The sequence below is a fragment of the Ictalurus punctatus genome, chromosome 20 (genome assembly GCF_001660625.3).
Source record: "Ictalurus punctatus breed USDA103 chromosome 20, Coco_2.0, whole genome shotgun sequence".
NCBI classification, from domain to species: Eukaryota; Metazoa; Chordata; class Actinopteri; order Siluriformes; family Ictaluridae; genus Ictalurus; species Ictalurus punctatus.
Genome location: NC_030435.2, coordinates 22,182,877 through 22,195,226, shown reverse-complemented (window position 1 = coordinate 22,195,226; position 12,350 = coordinate 22,182,877).

The window sequence follows — 12,350 nt, the reverse complement described above, 5'->3', positions numbered from 1 at the left end:
TTCAATTCAATTTTATTTGTATAGCCATATGAAAATGAATAAATAAATTAAAGACATAATTTATAAGATAACGCATGAATCATCGGCTATAACTCGAAGAAATAGATCGAGTATACAGAATAAACGCTCTGCTTTACAGTGAACATGCTGAAGCTTAATAACCCAGTAAGCCAGCTTTATGAAAAGTAAGTGCAGTGGACGCCGCTTTACGATCCCATCTGCATTTCTTCTGAGAGCCGAGCCCTGGAGTTATGAGTTGAGGTTTCATCCCTTTTTTTTTTTTTTTTTAAGCCAAAAAGCTTCAAAAGGAACCGAACGGAGAGCCCAGCCGAGATAAATACTTTCAGCTGAACTTTTGGTCAGGAGGGGGTCGAGTCTCAAGAAATATTTATGTGTTTGTACGGGCATCCTTCTAGAGCCGCATACATAACCAATTAATCCACAAAGACTACGCTTCAGAGAGGTAAATACATCAACAGGAGGCCTGCTCGGGATTCACTGCGATGTTCCCATCTGTCTTTCTTTCTACAAACACGCGGTATCGGTGCTTTGCTTGAAAATGCAAGCATATAGTATAAAGTGAATATGAATATGAGTGTATGCTCACACACACACACACACACACACGTTTACGCGTCGTTCCGATTCACTGCGCCACAACCACTTCTGACACGCATGACATTAAGTACTTGCTAATTACAGCGCAAATGTTGCAAGACAAGGTTTTGTGTCACAAGCCTTCCGGAACAATCCGCCGATTGTTGTGCGAGTTGATTAGGCAGACCAGGCAGGTTTTTTCTCTCTCTCTCTCTCACTAATTATCCCCATTTGGGAGCCCATTTTCATGCCTCCATGCCCATGACAAAAAGAGTGTGGGAGCACAGAGGGTGGGGAGAAAGACAGAGAGAGAGAGAGAGAGAGAGAGAGAGAGAGAGAGAAGGCAGGAAGAAAAAAAAGGCTGAAATTGTAGGTTTTGTTGGTCAGTGATGTTTATGAGGTCTGGTTGGAGGTCCTCTCCTGGGTATTTAGTTCACTTACAGTTCCATTGTGGTTGGAAAATGTCACTGTGTCCAAACAAAAGAGACAGCGAAGCGGGTCACATACCAATATTGAGCCAACAGCAAAAGAATAAAAAAATAAAAAAATAAAACTTAGCTTTTACCACTGACCATAGAGTAATTTAGACTTCATTGTGTTTTACTTAGACATTTAATTCAGGGAAAAGAGTAACACTTTGCAATAAGTTTACGCTTTCTGCCGCATTTTTTAGAGAGAGAGAGAGAGAGCGCGCGAGAGAGAGAGAGAAAGACTGTTTATCATAAGAAAAACAGGCCAGGACATTTTCTTTTCAGTTTGTTTATTGAGTGTTAGCGCTGTCGAATTCTTTAATGGGAAGGCCACTCTGACATGCTGCGATATAAAACCGTAGTTTTTACATCAATGCTCTCGTTCTAATACATTCTAATACACCACTGTTTCTATAGTAACAGCTGATTCGCAGGGACTCGTATGGCAGACACGCCACATAAACTGAGGCTAATAATCAACAAATGAATCAAGCACGTTGTTATTTAACAAAAGAAAAAAAAAAATCTTTGATATGGTGAACTTTTTGTTTTTAAATGTTTATGGAAAGAGTCTCCAGTGTCAGCAGTCTTGAGGAAAGTCTTCAGGATCTACGCTTTCTAGTTTCTTGGTAGCATTACAAGCTGGGGTTTTTTTTTTTTCTTCCGTTTTTTTTTTTCTTTCTCTCAATTGCTTGAAGAAACGGGAATAAAGAGAGGCTGGGACAGGAAGGAGTGTTTATACTGTAGCTGCTATAACGTAAGTGATAGCAGGAAGTCACTTGATTTATGGATGTCCCATTAGCTACATTAAGTATAACTGGAAGCGTATTAAAAAAAAAAAGATGTGTTTTTTTCATGAATAAATTAAAAACGAATAATTGGCCCACTTATAACCCACTTATTATTATTATTCTGAATCCGTGCCTCGGTACACGGACACTATGGATCGATAAAACTGCTTTGGTGAGTGGTTTAGGATTATAACAGTCTCGTATCAGCCTCACGTTCAGTTAGCGGCTGCCACAAACCACACACGCCATCCCAAAGACATTTTTATAGAAGACAAAACATCAATTAAACAAGCCAGCTGACTCGTACCAGCTATGCTAAAATGAAACAAATCTTTTTTATTCAGAAGTCTCACACATATCTTTAAAAAAAAAAAAAAAAAGAAAAAGAAAAATTTATACGGTGGTTAAAATGTAGCTGGATGTTCAGGATCAGGAAGTAAACGTACTGTAGCCACGAGCTAGCACGCTAAATTGAACGGTTGTTGTAAAAACAACTGGGTTTGAAATGAGTTATAACAATGTAGTAGCACTATGGTTTCATTCATGCTGTGAAATTTGACACCATTTTTTTTAACAGAAAACTTTTTCTTTCTTTTTTTCTTTCTTCCGCTTAGCATTATAGCAGCGTTTACAACGTGATTAGCAATAACTGCTAACGTGGCGTGAATGCGTCATCTGTGTCATGGATCCTCTGGTGGAATCGGATGATGTTAGCGATTCCTGCTAATTCGATCCTGTTTTTTTTTTTTTTTTTTTTAAACTGTTTTAAAATTCCTCCGTTTTGTTTTTTACTGACTGAAGAGACCACAACTCGCTCTTGTTTGCTTCTCGTCCGAGGTTTGCGAAGCGGCAGGTTAAATACGATGAAATTCTACATGAAGTGAACGCTTCCTTTTTCGTATACTGAGAACTTTTACGTCGCCGCTTTCACCGGGCGTATTGTTTTTGCATGATATCCGATCTTTTTTTTTAGCTAAGTAGCATTAGCAGCCGCATACTGTACACTCTCATGTATACGCTCTGCGACGTCCGCTACTGTCCTTTTCTCATTTAGCACCAGACACTGATTTGGATTGGTAGAATGAAAAAAATGGCGCTAATCTACATCGCTTTTCGACCTTTCTGCCTGCCTCGAGGACTCCTGTGTTTACTGATTGAAGTGGAAGCTCTGGTGGGAAACAGGTTTCTTTTTTGTTTAAAGTCTGTTCCTCTGTTCTGGGCCTTGTAATTATGTGATTTATGATCAGAGAAGCTTTTTTTCCTTCCTTGACAGTTCAGCCACCTTTTCACCGCCATCCTTAAATCCGATGTTGGAGAAATGAAAGGGAATTAACCGAGGAGACGTTGGGACAAAGGAAAAAAGGGGCAAAACATCATAGCAGTCAAGGGCTAAATGTTTCCATGTGTTTCGTTTAATTTGGACCCTTTTTCTTTTTTCTCTCTCTCTCTCTCTTTTTTTCTCCATTGCATCATTTTCATTCATTTCTTCGTTCTTTGGCTTGACGAACCCGAAAGCGGTCCGTGTTGATTGGGTAGACGCGACTGAAGCCCCGCCAATCAGCGACGGCTTTACTAAACCGTCCTGTTTAACCAGCAGCTTCCACAGATGTTCACCTTATAATGATTTTTCTAGCCATTAGCGTAATAGTTGTTTATGGCTGTGAAATGCAGGAATGTGGCCCACTGCAGAAAGAGGGGAGGGCAGGGCTGGGGCGTGGGGTAGGGTTGGGGTTGGGGTTCAAAAAATAGCACGAAATCAATGCACAATTCGAGACGACAACAAATCTTAACTACGCTAATGATCACTGAAGCGATTCAGCATTATTTAGCCCGATGTACACTCAACTCTTTACTTTAAGGTTCCCATTACTGACATTAATAAACATAAATATAAGCATTATGATTAAGTGATAACAGGAACTGACTCGCTGTGTGGACGTTCCACAACATTAAATGTAACCCTAAATGGATAATACTGTATACAATGTGAAATTGTTTAATAAATACACAGGTTTTGGGAAATTGCTGTAGTAAAAGAGGAATAAAACACTTCAAGTACTTTTCGAGGAAAATGAAGGACTTGCGGGAACGAGGGTTTATAGCTGTTATAACGTGAGTAATAACAGGAAATGGCTTGTTAAATGTCGCTGTAAATAAATAGAAAAGTACGCCGGGGATCTTCTTTAGTGACTGAAGTCGTTAGCATCGGGAAAAATGGTGTGGGATAAGAGGAATCAAACACTTCAGGATGTACTGATATTGAAAAATAATCAACGTGACGGTGGTAACGGTAACCCTGCTTCATCACACCACCGCATTATTGATTTATTTCCTGTAACAGCACAACACAGAGAGTTTTATTCCCTAAGTTATTGCATTTTTTTTCTTCTATATATTTCTATTATAAAATGTCTCATATTTCTATGGACTCTATGGAGAGTAGATGTTTCTGATAAATGTAAAAAAAAATAAAATAAAAAAAAAAACAGTAAAAATTTTGCCATCTATTCCAAGCATGTCGAAATTTCAGTCTGGAATTTGGACTTGTAGCTCCGTTGTAGCCGTTGTAGCTCCAGCGTGCCGTGTGAACAGGTGATGATGTGTGTTCTTCAGCTTCACCATGGCACATCAGAGCCCTCGATGAGGACCTGATCTGTAAACCCCCTCGTCTCCCGGCGAAGGCTTAATGAACCCCAGGCCTCGGAGTAAAAAAGAGCAGCGATCCTCTTGTGTACAGTCGGCAATGGCATTAACACAAACCTTCTGTTCGGACCAAATAAAAAAAGAGGCCCTTCTCCGAGTCACTTTATGGAGAGTGCATTCGTTCTGATTTCAGGGCTGCATTCTCTTTAACACAGAGCGAAAGGGGACGGCTTTACTTGGCCCTTTCTCCTTTTATTTCAGTCTCCTGTAGCCCACGAAAGCACTTAGAGCACTCCATGTTTCAATTTAATGCAGTCTCTCTGGGCACAAGGTACAACAATAAAGATGCCAACTTTTAGTAACTTCTTGGTGGCTTAAAAGCAGGTGAGAATGAACCTTGAGACAAGAGATCAAGGGGTTTTATATGTATGGGTGCAAAAACTAGAACATTTTTCGACCAAAAGCTGTTAATTTTTCAAAGAATGATTAATATGCATAAACATTATAGGACATAATAAAAGGTGTTTACATAAAAAAAAAAAAAAAACACGCATATTAAGGGAGAACTAGAGATTTATTTGTACTTTTTTCTTTAATGTAGACCACATCTATTATAATACTACTATAGAAAATTATTAATGAGGATCACTATTATACGGCAAAAATTTACAGGAGGAAAAACGGTGTTAAGTAGAATTATTTTTAAATGTATTTCAATAATTGTTTCCATATTTTATGTTTTAATTAATCATTTATTTATTTATTTATTTATTTATTTGTGTATATTTGCAAAGTTTAAAATCCCCCCCCCCCCCCCCGCCCGCTTTTATTATTTTTTTTTACCACCGAATGTAAATAAACCTTTTAACATAACTTTATATTACAATCCCAAAAACTCTTATTCCAATTCTCAGTGCACACAGAGTACTCACGGAGAGACGCACGTTTGCAGTTAGAATTATGATAAAGTACGATATGAAAAGTACGAAGTGAATAATATTTTTATAACTGTGGATTTCCTAAGGAAGTCATTGAAGTCCTGCGTTCCCCCTACTGAGAAAACGGATGCGCTGGCCTATAAATAATCTCCTACTAAGACTAAGAGAGAATTTCTTTGGTCCTCATTTTATTACCAAATAATAAAACAGTGGCTGAAATTATACTTCAAACCCTCTATAATAAATACACTGCCAGTCAAAAGGTTTTGAACACCCTATATTAACATTTTTGAAATGGGTTCAAGTTAAATACTGTAGGATGAGAAAATCTGAGTGAGAAATGGGTCTAAGGGGGATCTGATCTGCGACTTTATTGGAAAAAAAAAATAATTATGTGACTGGAAAAGGATGATCTGGATCACTGTTACAGCTGATACCCACACTGTCTAATATTGAAGTCGAATCTCATTTTACAGAAACTGTCAGTCAGAAAGTGACTTTACAATCTTATCATAACATATAGTCTCATGGTAACTTTACAGTTTTAAAATAACTTTACAGTTTTAAAGTAGCGTTTCAGTCTTACAGTAATGTACAGCTTTACAATGACTTTACAGTCTCACAGAAACCTGTGGTCTGACAGTAGCTTTACTGTCTTACAGTACCTTTACAATCCTACAGTAACTTTACAGTCTCACAGAAACCTGTGGTCTGACAGTAGCTTTACTGTCTTACAGTACCTGTATAATCCTACAGTAACTTTACAGTCTCACGGAAACCTGTGGTCTTACAGTAGCTTTACTGTCTTACAATAACTTTACAGTCTTACAGTAACTTTACAGTCTCACGGAAACTTGTGGTCTGACAGTAGCTTTACTGTCTTACAATAACTTTACAGTCTTACAGTAACTTTACAGTCTCACAGAAACTTGTGGTCTTACAGTAGCTTTACTGTCTTACAGTACCTTTACAATCCTACAGTAACTTTACAGTCTCACAGAAACTTGTGGTCTTTCAGTAGCTTTACTGTCTTACAGTACCTTAACAATCCTACAGTAACTTTACAGTCTCACGGAAACTTGTGGTCTTACAGTAGCTTTACTGTCTTACAGTACCTTAACAATCCTACAGTAACTTTACAGTCTCACAGAAACCTGTGGTCTGACAGTAGCTTTACTGTCTTACAGTACCTGTATAATCCTACAGTAACTTTACAGTCTCACGGAAACCTGTGGTCTGACAGTAGCTTTACTGTCTTACAGTACCTGTATAATCCTACAGTAACTTTACAGTCTCACGGAAACTTGTGGTCTTACAGTAGCTTTACTGTGTTACAGTACCTTGACAATCCTACAGTAACTTTACAGTCTCACAGAAACTTGTGGTCTGACAGTAGCTTTACTGTCTTACAGTACCTTTACAATCCTACAGTAACTTTACAGTCTCACGGAAACTTGTGGTCTTACAGTAGCTTTACTGTGTTACAGAACCTTTACAATCCTACAGTAACTTTACAGTCTCACGGAAACTTGTGGTCTGACAGTAGCTTTACTGTCTTACAGTACCTTTACAATCATACAGTAACTTTACAGTCTCACGGAAACTTGTGGTCTTACAGTAGCTTTACTGTCTTACAGTACCTTTACAATCCTACAGTAACTTTACAGTCTCACAGAAACCTGTGGTCTGACAGTAGCTTTACTGTCTTACAGTACCTGTATAATCCTACAGTAACTTTACAGTCTCACGGAAACCTGTGGTCTTACAGTAGCTTTACTGTCTTACAGAACCTTTACAATCCTACAGTAACTTTACAGTCTCACAGAAACTTGTGGTCTGACAGTAGCTTTACTGTCTTACAATAACTTTACAGTCTTACAGTAACTATAAAGTCTCACAGAAACTTGTGGTCTTACAGTAGCTTTACTGTCTTACAGTACCTTGACAATCCTACAGTAACTTTACAGTCTCACAGAAACCTGTGGTCTGACAGTAGCTTTACTGTCTTACAGTACCTGTATAATCCTACAGTAACTTTACAGTCTCACGGAAACCTGTGGTCTTACAGTAGCTTTACTGTCTTACAGAACCTTTACAATCCTACAGTAACTTTACAGTCTCACAGAAACCTGTGGTCTGACAGTAGCTTTACTGTCTTACAGTACCTTTACAATCCTACAGTAACTTTACAGTCTCACAGAAACCTGTGGTCTGACAGTAGCTTTACTGTCTTACAGTACCTTTACAATCCTACAGTAACTTTACAGTCTCACGGAAACTTGTGGTCTGACAGTAGCTTTACTGTCTTACAGTATCTTTACAATCCTACAGTAACTTTACAGTCTCACGGAAACTTGTGGTCTGACAGTAGCTTTACTGTGTTACAGTACCTTTACAATCCTACAGTAACTTTACAGTCTCACGGAAACTTGTGGTCTGACAGTAGCTTTACTGTCTTACAGTATCTTTACAATCCTACAGTAACTTTACAGTCTCACGGAAACTTGTGGTCTGACAGTAGCTTTACTGTCTTACAGTACCTTTACAGTCTTACAGTAAATTACAGATTTACAGTAACTTTACAGTCTTACAGTAACTTACAATTTTACAGTAACTTTACAGTAGCTTTACAATCTTACTTTATATAAAAAAGTAGCTTTATAGTTTTACAATACAGTATTACAGTAACTTTACAGCTTTACATGAACTTTACAGTCTTACAGTAATTTTACAGACTTACAATTATTTTGCAGTCTTAAAGTAGCTGTCCAGTCAGACTTTCCCAATGGCGGAAAAAAACGACTGAGTGTTACAACATGCCGGCAGTAGAGACTCCTTCCATAAATGTAAAATATGTGTCCGTACAGAAAACGTCAACATTCGAACGATGAATATTTTCCATTCCTAATTCTTAACAAAATTTTGCATCCGTCTTTTATCAGACTCCATTTATGTGGGACATTCACCCTACAAGTTCCTCTAAATGACTCGTTACTATAGAAACAACATGTAGAAATCGTGTGCATTAGTAAGGGCTACTATCACAGTTCCGTCGACTCCTTTTCTGTAGAAAATGAATCAACAATCAGACCAATCAGAATCGAGAAGTGAGAATTGAGAATTTTTACACCAAAGTTTCTATCGTGGACACGCTGAACCAATCACTTTATTCACAATCAACTTAGTTCATATCAAGCCAACCCCAGACCGCTGTTTCCAGGCAGATGAGAGAACATTTTCTCTGGCCTGTATTCACACACGACCAAATGGACTCCAGGGAAAAACGTTAGGTTGTATCCTCGCTACACAGCACACCAGACACTTCAAATCTCTCAAAATCAACTACATTCGCACTTCATTCAACATCTTGTATTTCGCCCAAAACGTTTCAACATTTGAAACAGAAACATGGTTACAAAGTTCAAACTGTAACTGTAACTCGATTGGATTTGACATGAGCCATTTCCCACATGCCCAAACAGCTATCATTGCTTAACAGGGACTAATTAACACTGAGCTTATTAGCGTATTAGGCTTTTACGCGAAACGCGAGCCAATCGCTTAGCACTCGGGGGCCGGATCGTCTGGAAGCGAGTCCGAAACCACGAACAGATGTCAGTTTACAGAGGCGCACATTTGTTTTCACATCCGGAGGCCTTTAGCGAATTATTTTGCATGGGAAGGTAATATTCATTTGCGGCATAACCGCAAGCCTTTCCCAAGTGCCACTGCTGGCTTAATACACACAAATACAAAGCTATTAATACAAACACAAATGCATAAACTGACAGGATCTGCCATCATCTGGAACTACAGCTCGGCTATTCGTTCTTTCTAAGTTATTCCTCACGTTCGCTCTGCTTTTCTCTCCAAAGGCATGTTTATATGACGAACAATAGTTTCATGTCAAACATGTGCAAGACAAAAAAAAAAAAAAGAAAAAGAAAAGAGAAATGGCTTCCAAAACACAGCGGAATTCATTTCAGACTTCTGAAAAACCTGACTAATCTTGTTTGAAGTCAAAAAAGTCATTTTTATACGTTTCTTGTCCCTGACTGGCCTTATTATCGTCTGTAATACTAGTGCATGTATCAACAAAGTTGGAAACTTAATAAGAGAGAAGGCCAGGAGAAAACCTTCTGCGTAGGGTACTTACATCAATAATCCCGGTCAATAAATCAGTCCATATAATGGAACATTGTAACCTGCGCTAGCTCATTACCTAAAAAAAAAAAAAAAAAAAAAAAAACACTCTCTTTTTCCCCCATATTCTGATCTGTCTACTTCAATCCTGAGGTAAGTAAAACTGCAGCAAAACTCTCGTCTGGACCGAAAAGAACAAGAAATGTCCGTGCATGATTCGCTCCTGCTTCAATCGCTCTTATAGATGTTATAGATGCCTACTAGAAATCATGTCTAGTTAGTCAGTTTTTACCGGAACATCACTCGCTTCAATAAAACGTCTCAATTCCAACATTAATTTCACACAGTCTGCAATTTCCCCAGTGAGTGTACACCAGTTTTAACGCAAACCGCAAACCAAACAACCACAAGCTACAAATTGGTTTACAGATGTAGCGTTCAAGCGGCGAAGTAAAGGAAATAAAGCGTCGTTTTATTTGTAACATATAGGTTCTCTTTGACCCCGCCTTGTGCCCGATGCTCCCTGGGATAGGCTCCAGGTTCGCCCGTGACCTGAAGAAGGATAAGCGGTATAGAAGATGTATGGATGGATGGAGGTTCTATTTGGTTATGCTGTTTGAATTCTCGAATCTGATTGGTCGAAAGGTGTGTCTGATCTATGACTGACAGGAGTCTCCAGTGTAAAGCTGAAGGTTTTCCGCCAAAGTTGACACTTTCTGCGCATTAACTTCTAGAGAGAGGGGGAAAAGAGGATGGCGTGGGAACGATTGTGTTTCGTAGCGATAACGTACGTTACGTGTTTTGTGGATATTCCCAGAACGTGTAGCTATAGAACTAATGTCGCTATAAACAGGTCAAATCTATGGCGTGTTGTTGTTTAACGAGTATAAATCATACAGCAGCTAATTGTATCAGCAATGGCTAAGACGAACGAAACACTTCGAGACGTGCTGTTATAGGAGAATAACCGACTTCGTGGAGGACGCCGTAACGCCCCAGCACGTCGAGAAGCATCCCCGTTATGTTTAATTGCTTACGTGTAGTTTAAGATATTCCCAGCCGTAAAGTGAGACAGAGAAAGGTACGAATTGGTTTACAATGTAACGTCATAAGTTGTGAAGGTATGAAATAAAGCATGGTGTCGATAACATATACACTGGCTTTTGTTTAGCACGAATGAAAAACTTTGCCTTGGGAAGCTTATTGGACTGGTTTTAATTGGTTTCGGGGTGATTTGTTTATTTATTTATTTATTTGTATGGCTTTGATTAGTCTCCGTCTCCACCCACAGCAGCACATGTACGTGGAGCACTTAATATCTTTTGTACACTTTTCTGGCCGTAAGCTTCAGGATCTTGATCTCGGTGGCGCACCACACGTCCACGTGCTAACTTTAACACATAGTAAGCTTTCTGGAGCAAGATGTAGCACACGGTACCGAAACGGAAAAGTTCAGAGAATGCCGCATTTAAAAGTCATTCGAGCGTGGTGAGGAAATGAAATTATATCGCATGGATAAGGTCTGTGGGTGGTCATCTGCCGTGTCAGACTCATGATCTCTTTCTGTGAAAGAAGCCGGCTCTTGGTCTTGTTTATTGAATGGACATACCGGACTCTCTGGTGAATTTCGAAGCGAGAAGTCTGTCTTAAGAGGCGTGGTTTTGCTCGACCTTTGGTGACTTTTTGAACTGGTTTTGATTAGTCTCAGCCTCAGATCCGACACATTTTTCGATCCGACTAGATGGACCAGATTCAAGCAGGACGACAACTTTAGCAGGTCGTGGCCGTGTTGATTGCCAGAATTAACCAGACTCTCTAGTTTAGCTGGAAATCTGTCTTGCAAACCCAGGTTTTGATTGGCTATTGAATGGACTTTCTGGACTAGCGTCGAATGACCATCAGATGCAAGGGACTGCCTTTTGGTCTGCCCCTATGTCAACCTGATAACAGCCAGAACAGCTACCCTCAAGAATAGGCTTGAAAAACGAGTACAAAATAAGGATCTGCACTTCAAACCATTTCGTCGTTCTTAGCTACACCTTCAATGTGACCTCGGGTCGGCAGAGTTTGGTCAAAATGAGCAGGGGTATGGAGTAGCCGGGTGGAGCGGAGCCGTGGTCGTCAGGCTGACGGATAACAGAAGTGAAGGACTTCTCCTCCCTCCTTTCAACTCTGGACACACACTCTCTCTCTCTCTCTAGCCTGTCCTGTTGCTCTCCAGACAGTCTGGCACATGTATAATTACAGAGCAGCGCACATCTAAATGCAGGGAGGCAGCTCGAGGCCCTGCTGATAACACACTGCACCAAGATACCGCCTAAAGACAAAATACAGCCACATACTTTTTAGGTAATTACACCTTATCGAAATAGACACACTCGGTCCACTACGTAAACATGGAGACGTCACGATTCATCGATGGTTTTCATTTCGAAGCGTTATTCGAAATTTCAAATCGTCGTGGTCACAAGCAGACATAAACATCGGTACGGTATAAGAAGGAACATATACCGCATCACGTGCAGGAGCCAGCAAGCTAGCTAACCAACACACCGGAATTCTACAGGTGAAAATCGGATAAACATCGCCTGTTAATCTTGGCCTGTCCAGTGTCGGTCATCTGTGTCGGTCATCAGTGTAGCCTCAGGTTCTTGTTCTTGGCGGACAGGACTGAAACACAGCGTGGGTTTCTTGTGTTGCAGCCCATTCGCCTCAAGGTTCGACGTGTTGTGGTGTTCTGAGATGCTTTTCAGCTCACCACGGTCGTA